This window comes from Hyaena hyaena, unplaced genomic scaffold, assembly GCF_003009895.1.
Source record: "Hyaena hyaena isolate Hyena2069 unplaced genomic scaffold, ASM300989v1 scaffold_764, whole genome shotgun sequence".
NCBI lineage: Eukaryota > Metazoa > Chordata > Mammalia > Carnivora > Hyaenidae > Hyaena > Hyaena hyaena.
Window position 1 is genome coordinate 1,541 of NW_024081395.1, and position 9,574 is coordinate 11,114.

Here is a 9,574-nt window from a genome sequence, read left to right on the forward strand (position 1 = left end):
CAAGCAGTTCTGTTATTGTGTACTGAGTAGGTAAAAAAGGACTTTAAAGCTGTTAGTAGAAATTGAAAAAAAAAAAAAGCTATTTTCTACCACAGTTTCATGAAGCAGTTATTTGCACATCTTCAATGTAGACAATTCATGTACTAAAGCATTATGTATGGTGTTCTTCACCTGCAACACTCAGAACCAAAGCACGCATTCTCTAACGCATCGCACATTCACTTCAGTATTGCTTCCATGCGGTCTCTTTGACTTCACCTATTTTATTCCAAATGCCATGACTCATGTCTAACTAATCTCATCTGGTTGTTTTAATCAAAATGCAGCTACGGATTGCTATTAGGTCCAAATCTTCAATGGTATATATCCCCCACCCGCAAGATGCTAACAAATAAATGGACTTATGAGGCACATACTCATCTAGTCAAATTGAAAGCAAAGGTCAGCCACTAAATAGTCCTTCAGTTGCCTCTGAGAAACTACCAGAAGGAAATGGGGCAGACCTAAGTGAAAACTCAAAAGAAGTGTCCTAAATTTGCCCCAAGTATTACCACCACCATTTATATGGTGATATATCAAGGTGATACTTTGAAGTTATTATTTAGATATTATTGAGTAAAAATACAGAAGTTTTGCATGGAAAGGATATATCCAACTTCTTGAAGGTGAGAAAGGGTGAGGGGAGGCCTAACCTTAGGTAAAACTCGAATACCTGACTTTCTCCACACATCACCTTCTTCCTCATTCCAGACACGGACAGTGGAGAAGAAGTGGATGGGATTAAGTGCTAATGTAGACATGTTCTTCTTAAAGAAGTCCCCCATTGTCTTAGTCTTTTGGGCTGCTATAACAAAAGTACCACAAACTGTGTGGTTTATAAACAAGAGGAACTTATTTCTCACAGTCCTGAAGGCTGAGAAATCCAAGATCATGGCACCAGAAGATTTGGGGTTTGGTGAGAGCTCACCTTCTGGTTCATGGACAGCTATCTTTTCACTCTGTCCTCATGTGGTGAAAGAGACTAGGGATCTCTCTGGAGCCTCTTTAATGAGGTTGGTCAGTCTGGGCTGTGCCCTCATGACCTAATCACATCCCACAAATTCCATCACATTGGGGTTAGGATTTTTACATATGTATTTGGGCAGGGAGGGGGGTCACACAAACAGTTGGTCTATAGTACCTATCCTCCAGCCTCAAACATTTGGAGATAGGCCATGCAGAATACAGGCAGATTCTACCTGGCACAAATGAACAAAATGCTGTTTTTTTGAAAAATAAATAAATAAAATTAAAAATCCTTAGCAGGATGGACACAAAAAAGAGAAGACTCAAATCTCTGATATCAAAAAATCAAATAGGAAGTCACTACATATCCTGTAGCCATTCAAAGGGTAATAAAGAAATACTACTGTTATGAGCTACTTGTGCCGCCCCCCCCACCAATGTGGAAATTCTTATTCCCACATCTATGAATGTGACCTTATTTGGAAATTGGGTCATTGCAGATGTAATTAGTTTTGTTGAGATGAAGATGTACTGAGTATAGCAGGCTTCTAATCTGATAGATTAGAGGTCTTCATAAGAAGGCAATTTGAAGACAGAGAAAACACCATATGACACCAAAGGCATCACATATGATGTCACATGTCACCATGTGACACCAAAAAGTGGATTGATACAGCTGCAAGCCAAGGAATACCATGGGTTCCTAGCAAACCACCAGAAACTAGCAAAAGGAAAGCTAGGGTTCCATTACAGGTTCAAGAGGAAACAAGGCCCTACTGATACTGTAATTTCAGACTTCTGGTCTCTAGAACTGTGAAACAATACATTTCTGTTGTTTTAAACCCCCTAGATTGTGATGTTTTATTATGGCAGCGCTAGCGAACTAACATGACTATCAACAATTTACTCTAAGGGGTAAAGAGATAGAAGAAATTTCTCAGAAGAAATAGTGCAGCTCCTCAAAATTCACACACTACCAAAATTCTGTCAAGATGGAATTAATAACCTGAATATTCTTACAGCTGTTAAATTCAGTTTGTAATTTTAAAATCCTGAGAAAGAAATCTCTAGGCTCAGATAGTTTCTCTGGAGAATTTTCTCCAACATTCAAAGAAGAATTAACACTAATTTTACATAATCTCTTCCAGAAAATAGAAGAAGATGGGACACTTCCCAGCTTACCTTATGAACCCAATATTACTGTGATATCAAAAGGGGACAAAGATAGCACACACAAAAAAGAAAATTACAGACCAATATCTTTCAGGAACATAGGCACAAAACTTCTCAAAATGTTAGCAAGTCAAACTCAACAATGTGTAAAAACAATAGTACATTATGATCACGTGGGTTTCAAACCAGGTACATAAAGCTTGTTCAACATTTGAAAATCGAACAATGTATTTTACCATATTAACAAGCTAAAAGGAAAAAATATCACATGATAATATCAGTGGTATAGTGAAAGTGTTTGGCCAAATCCAATACTCATTAATGATAAAAACTCTTGGAAAAATAGGGATAGAGGGGAAATTCCTCAACCTTATAAAGAGCATCTGGAAAAACCTATAGCTAATATCATATTTAAGGATGAATGCTTAATACTGAATGCTTCTACTCTAAGAATGGGAAAAAAAAGAATGAATGTCCCCTTTCACCATTCTTATCCAACATGGCACTGGAATCTCTAGTCACTACAATAAGGCAAAATAATAACTAAATTAAATTAAAGTAAAAATTAAAGAGCACACAAATTAGAAAAGAAAAAAATAAAGCTATTTTCAGACAACATGATTTTCTATGTACAGAATACCAAAAAACCTACAAAGCACTCCTAGAACTAAACAATGAGTTCAGTAATATTGTAGGATTTAAAAAAATCAATATACAAAACTCAATTCAATTCTTATATACTGACAATGAACAAGTTAAAACCAAAATGGAAAATGGTGCCATTTCCACTTGCTCCAAAAGAGAAATATTTAGATATAAAATTAAGAAAATATGTATAAAATCTGTATGATAAAATTTGCAAAATGCTGATTTTAAAAAATGACCTAACTACTTGGGTTAAAGTAGTTCACAAAATGCAATATCAGAAAAACCCAAATAATCTAATTAAAAAATGGACAGTACAATGAGTAGACATTCTTCCAAAGAAGACATACAGATAGCCAACTGGTACATGGAAAGGTGCTCAACAGCACTAATTATCAAAGGAAATGCAAATCAAAACCATAATGAGATAACAGCTTATACCTGTTAGAATGGCTCTCAGGCATACCAAGTGTGGTGAGGATATGGAGAAAAGGGAACTCTTGTGCGTTGTTGGTGAAAACAGAATTGGGAAAACAGTAGGGAGGTTTCTCAAAAAATTAAAACCAGAAGTACCATATGATCCAAAAATTCCATTTCTGTATATTTATCCAAAGGAAGTAAGATCACTATCAATTCATCAGGAAGATATAACAATTATAAATATATATTCACTCATCATTGGAGCACTTACACATATAAAACAAGTATTAACAGGAAGGAAAGGACAAATAAACAGCAATAAAACAATAATAGAGGACTTCAATACTCCGCATTCAACAATGAATAAATCATCAGACAGAAAATCCATAAGGAAACAGTGGGCTTGTATAATACTATAGATCAAATGAACCTAACAGACATTTAAGGAACATTACTTTGAACAGCAGCAGAATATACATTCTTTTCAAGCACAAGCAGAACATTCTCCAGATATGTTGTATATTGGGCCACAGTACAAGTCTTAACAAATTTAGGAAGACTGAAATCTTTCCCAGTCATGATGGTATAAAACTAGAAATTGATAACAGAAGAAAAGTTGAAATATTCACAAATATATAGAAATTAAACAACACCAAACTTATACAATCCAATAAAAGCAATTCTAAGAAGGAAGTTTATAGCAAAATGCCTGAACTAAGAAAAAGAGGAAGTTCTATAATAAATAACCTAACTTTACACCTCAAGGAACTAGAAAAAAAAAGAAAAAGAAAAAACTAAGCCAAAGGTAGCAGAATAAAAGAAATAATAAAGATTAGAGCAGAAATAAATGAAATACTCTTTAGGTGGACAATAGAAAAGATCAACAAAACTGTATTGGTTTTTTGAAAAGATAAACAAAATCAACAAACCTTTTACTAGACTGAGAAAGAGAGAGACTCAAATAAAAATTATAAATGAAAAAGAGACATTACAACTGATGGCCACAGGAATATAAAGGATCATAAGAGGCTATTATCAACAATTATATGCCAACAAGTTTGGATAAATTAGAAAAAATGTATAAATTCCTAGAAAAACACAACTTACCGAGACTGAATCATAAAGAAATAGAAAATCTGAACAGTTCAATAACAAGGTCATTGAAGTGTTATGGAATCTGGTCTGAATCATGCAGCTGAAGAACCAAGCAGCACTCGGAGATCTTGGAAGGGAGGAGGTGTATTTTACACCAGTGGGCTCAGAGGAGATCATTCTCCAGGTCTGAGCCCAAAGCATTAGCAGAGGGAACAATTTATAGCCAGTTACTTCCGCATTCCTCATTAATCAGGGACAGGTGTTTCCCGTTAGTCCTGTCGGCCATCTTATAACAGGTCTTCCCTATCAGAATCAGTAATAAAAAATCTCCCTCCCAAAAATCCCTCAGGCCCAGATGGCTTTATGGGTGAATTCTAACACTTAAAGAAAAATTAATGCTAATCCTTCTCAAACACTTCTAAAATACTGAAGAGAAGGGAACACTTTCAAACTCATTTTACAAGGCCAGCATGGGGGCGCCTGGGTGGCTCAGTTGGTTAAGAGTCTGACTTCAGCTCAGGCTATGATCTCGAAGTTCCTGAGCTTGAGCCCCGCATCAGGCTCTGGGCTGATAGCTCAGAGCGTGGAGCCTGCTTCGGATTCTGTGTCTCCCTCTCTCTCTGCCCTCCCCTCCTCATGCTCTGTCTCTCTGTCTCTCAAAAATAAGTAAATGTTAAAAAAAAATTTTTTTTTAAATTTTTTAATGTTTTATTTATTTCTAGGAGAGAGAGACAGCGTGAGCAGGGGAGGTCAGAGAGAGGGAGTCACAGACTGAAACAGGCTCCAGGCTCTGAGCTGGCAGTCAGCACAGAGCCCGACGCGGGGCTCGAACCCACGAACCGTGAGATCATGACCTAAGCGAAAGTCGGACGCTTAACCGACTAAGCCACCCAGGTGCCCCAAAAAAATTTTTTTTAAAAAAGGCCAGCGTTGCTATAATAATGGACATATGTCATTATACATTTGCCCAAACCCACAGCAGAACAACACCAAGAGTGAACTCTAATGTAAACTGTAGACTGAGGGATGATGTTGTGTCAGTGTACATTCATCAGATGTAACAAATGTGCCTCTCAGGTGGGAAATGTTGATTACGGGGAAAGCTATTCAAGTGAGAGGGCGGGAGGGACAATGGAAATGTCTATCTTTCCCTCAGTTTTGTGTGAACCTATAACTTCTCTAAAAAAAAGTAAAGTGTTGGGGGTGCCTGGGTGGCTCAGTTGGTTAAGCATCCAACTTCAGCTCAGGTCATGATTTCACAGTTTGTGAGTTCAAGCAAGCACATCAGGCTCTGTGCTGTCTTTACGGAGCCCGTTTCAGGTCCTCTGTCTCTCTCTCTTTCCCTCCCCCACTCATGCTCTCTCTGTCTCTCTCAACGATAAACATTAAAAAAATAAATAAAAAGTAAAGTCTTGGCCTGCCTGTGTGGCTCAGTCAGTTAAGCATCTAACTTCAGCTCAGGCCATGATCCAACAGTTCATGAGTCCGAGCCCCACATTGGTCTCTTTGCCATCAGCGGCTGAGCCCACCTAGATCCTCTGTCTTCTTTTCTCTGCCCTCCCCTCCTTGCTCTCTCCCTGTCTCTCAAAAATAAATAGAATTTTTTAAAGCAAAGTCTTTAAATCTGGGGGGGAACCATAATAGTAGTGACAGTTTTTAGGATTTCACCTAGGGTCACTTAGATTCAGTTAGGAAACAGGTAGCATACTCAACAGGCTAATGTGACTAGGAAAGCATGGGCAAGTTTTTATTGTAGGCTAATCTGGCCCCACTACTGAAGCATTCTCTTTCTGAGCATTCCACTCAATGCCCCGTACATTACAAAATTTCTCTACTTTGGATGTTGAGAACTTGAAATTTTTCCTGCTCTGTGAAAGCATCAGTGATTTTTCCACTTGCTTCTTTTTGGTAGTTCTTTCCCCTCTGTCTGCCCTTGGGCAGATTCCTCAAATGTGTACTCTGAAGATTCAAGGGCAAGTCTGGAGCTCTCCGGAGCTCTTTTTGCAGCTCTCTCTTCTCTGGGACTCTGTCTGCAAATTGGTCTTCCTTGCACCTTGGCCTCCTTGGCCAGCCCTGCCTCCCCAAATTCTCAGCTTAGTCTTCTTAACTGAGAGGTACTGAACTTTAGGGAATTACTGGGGAAACTACAGGGCTGTCACTGTTGATCTTCTATCTTACTATTCATCACTGCTGCTTGGCTGATGTTTGAAAAACATTCTTTATAAACCTTCACTGTTTTCTTTTCAAATTGAAGGTAAGTGGGTACATCTGTCCCTGCTGCTCCATCAGGGTTGGTAACAGAAATCCTTTAAAAATGGTTTTAACTTGGGGCACCTGGGTGGCTCAGTCGTTGAGGCATCTGACTCTTCAGTTCAAGCCCTGCATCCACCTCTGTGCTCACAGTGCAGAGCCTACTTGGGATTCTCTGTCTCTGTCTCTGTCTCTCTTTCTCTACCTCTCCCCGGCTTGCACTCTGTCTTCCACACAATTAATAAACTTAAAAAATAGTTTTTTTAAAAAATTTTTTATTTATTTCTAGGAGAGAGAGAGAGAGAGAGAGAGAGAGCATGAGCAGGGGAGGGTCAGAGAGAGACGGAGTCACAGACTGAAACAGGCTCCAGGCTCTGAGCTGGCAGTCAGCACAGAGCCCGACGCAGGGCCCGAACCCACGAACCGCGAGATCATGATCTAAGGGAAAGTCGGACGCTTAACCGACTGAGCCACCCAGGCACCCCTTAAAAAATAGTTTTAACTTAAAAACCTAATGAAAAAGGCCAAATAAAATATATGACCACAGAGAAATAAAAAGTGAGTAAGCAGAATTCACAGGAGGAATTAGGGATTTCAAATAAATAATTAGAGAAATAAAGCCACATTCAAAACTATAAAAATAAAAGATATAGTAACATGGGCAGGATTTGTAAAAATTCTGTTATAAAAATAGAAAATAAGAAATCATTAGAAAGATGAATACAGGGGCGCCTGGGTGGCTTAGTCGGCTAAGCGTCTGACTTTCACTTAGGTCATGATCTCGAGGTTCGTGGGTTCGAGCCCCGCATCGGGCTCTGTGCTGACAGCCAGCTCAGAGCCTGGAGCCTATTTCGGAGTCTGTATCTCCCTCTCTCTCTGACCCTCCCCTGCTCACGCTCTCTCTCTCTCTCTCTCTCTCCCCTAGAAATTAAAAAAAAAAAGATGAATACAGAAATCAAACACAGTAGCTCCACAATATGCATAACTGGTATTCCTGAATTTAAAAAACTAAATTTAAAATATTTCAAAATTATAAAAGAAGAAAACTTTTCTAAATGAATGAAAAATTGAACTTGCTGATTAAATCTGTACAATTTTTCCCAGGAAAATACTTATGTGTAATGATCAACACAGTGATATATCCTGGAGCAGTATAATAGAAAATTCACTAAGCACGTAACTTTTGGGCAGATAAACCAAGTCAACTGTCACAACTAAGAGAAAAGAGTGGGTTTAATCTGAACCCAGGCTTCCCCATGGCAACATTTAATGACAGAGGCAGGTGGAGAAATGTTTCCAGAACCTTGAAAAGATTAAGCCAAGAATATTATGCCCAGACCATTTGTTTTACATTTATGACAACAGAAAGGCACTCCTAATTTTGTACAGATTTGGTGAATAATGAGGCATTAATGAGTCCTTCCTTCAATAAAGGGGAAAAAAACCCCACTACTTAATAAAAAATCTATCCCAAAAGGATTGAATTAAGAGAACTCAGGGGAGCCCATACTTAAAAAGTATTGGTAATGAGTGCTGAATACATCTAAATATAAGGATGAAATATTATATTTATTATTTTAGAGGAAAATAAAAGTTTATAGACTTTGACAATGTAAAATTGTTGGTAGAGAGTACATATTTGCTAATATTCTTATTTCTCATAACAGTCAAAGTCTACTGAAAAACTCGATAGATCAAAAAATAATTGCTTGCTTAATTTAAAAAATTGATGTTGATTTTAAATTTTACATTTGTAAATAATTTCTAAATATCATTCAGACAGAAACCCAACATAGCTCACTAATCTTCTCTAATAAACTGATGAGAAACCCTTTACAAGTCAGGCCAAAGTAAGAACTGTGACCAGAAAGAGTCATTAAATAAAATTATACTATTAAAATTTATGAATTTCAAATATCATATGTAGCCAGTAAGAAAAATTATGAGAAAAGCTACTGTAGCCAAAGTAGGACAGCATTAGTAAAAGGTTAAACACATAAATCAAAAAAAGAGAACAGAACATGCAGAAATAAACTCACACATTTATGGTCAATTAATTTTTAAAAATGGTGCAAAGATGAGTCAAGAGAGAAAGGATTGTCTTTTCAACTAATGATGCTAGAACAATTGGATATTCATATATAAGAAAAAAATTGATTCATACCTCGCACCAGATGCAAAAATTATCTCAAAATGGATTATATGCCTAAAATTTAAAACCTGAAATTATAAAACTTTTAGAAGATAGGAGAAAATGTTCATGACCTTGGGTGAAGCAAGGATTAAAAAATTTTTTTTTAATGTTTATTGTTTATTCTTTAAGAGAGAGACAGACAGAGTATGAGCAGGGGTGAGGCAGATAGAGAAGGAGATACAGAATCTGAAGTAGGCTCCAGGTTCTGAGCTGTCAGCAGAGAGCCTGATGCGGACCTTGAACTCATGAACTGTGAGATCATGACCTGAGCCAAAGTCGGACATTTAACCAGTGAGCCACCCAGGCACCCCTGAAGCAAGAATTTTTTTTTAAAAATATGACACCAAATGTACAATTCATAAAAGAAACAATTTTTAGACTAAATTTTATAAAAAATAAGAGCTGCTATTGAAAAATACTGAGAATGAAAAGACATTTTTATTTATTTTTTTAATGCTTACTTATTTTTGAGAGAGAGAGAGCACGCATGAGCAGGGGAGGGGCAGAGAAAGAGGGAGACACAGAATCCAAAGCAAGCTCCAGGCTCAGAATCTGACAGGGGCTCAAACTCATGAGCTGTGAGATCATGACCTGAGCTGAAGTCGGACGCTTAACCAACTGAGCCACCCAGGTGCTCCTGAAAAGGCATTTTTTTTTAAAATATTTTATTTATTTCTAGGAGAGAGAGAGATAGCGTGAGCAGGGGAGGGTCAGAGAGAGAGGGAGTCACAGACTGAAACAGGCTCCAGGCTCTGAGCTGGCAGTCAGCACAGAGCCCGACGCGGGGCTCGA